General features: G+C 30.8%; 1 protein-coding gene across 2 annotated transcripts in view; it reads left to right on the top strand.

Annotated features, from left to right (window-relative positions):
* The window catches only part of LOC108689086 (broad-complex core protein isoforms 1/2/3/4/5-like), an 83103-nt gene that overhangs the window by 62734 nt on the left and 19694 nt on the right, over positions 1-675 (top strand). The window lies entirely within an intron of this gene.

The raw sequence follows: 675 nt of genomic DNA, 5'->3' as shown, positions 1-675 counted from the left end.
AGAGAGAGAGAGAGAGAGAGAGAGAGAGAGAGAGAGAGAGAGAGAGAGAGAGAGAGACGATCCGAAGATAAGCAGCAATCTGGAAATTGATCGAAGAAGGCTTGCGATTTACATACATGCGTGCGAAAGAATCATTCGTTGATGCCTCATAATTTGTGATCCCTTTGTGAAGACTTTTGACAGACGTTTTTATAGTGAGGAATCCATTGTTATTGCGCTATGAAGAAATCAAATGTGAACAACGCGTTGCGTGCTTGTGTCTTCAGCGAAAGTGAGTTGACGCTAACGATATCATGATCATAGATGTAATATATTTTTTTTTTCTATGAGATGCGCTGAAGGAAGGTGCGTAGATTCAAACATAAACTTTAATATTCATTTGTTTGATAATTATTGATATTAAATACTAAAAGATAATTGCACATCTTTTTACAATGGCATGCAATTATACTTTAATAAGACTGCAATTTTATATTTTAATTTTGAGAAGATTTTGTAACTAGTTTTATTTTAGTTAACAAATAATATAAATTATGACGAAGAGTTTTTGCTCCGATTTGCATATTATATGAATATCTAATTATTATTTCTTTATGGATGAAGAAATTGTGCAATTGCAAATTTTTTATTTTTTTTTTACTTTTTATTTTTTAATTGTACCGAGAAAAAACTTAA

Source organism: Atta colombica, unplaced genomic scaffold (genome assembly GCF_001594045.1).
Source record: "Atta colombica isolate Treedump-2 unplaced genomic scaffold, Acol1.0 scaffold254, whole genome shotgun sequence".
Classification (NCBI taxonomy): Eukaryota; Metazoa; Arthropoda; class Insecta; order Hymenoptera; family Formicidae; genus Atta; species Atta colombica.
The sequence above is the reverse complement of the archived record's forward strand: the minus strand, read 5'-3'. Positions and strand labels throughout refer to the sequence as shown.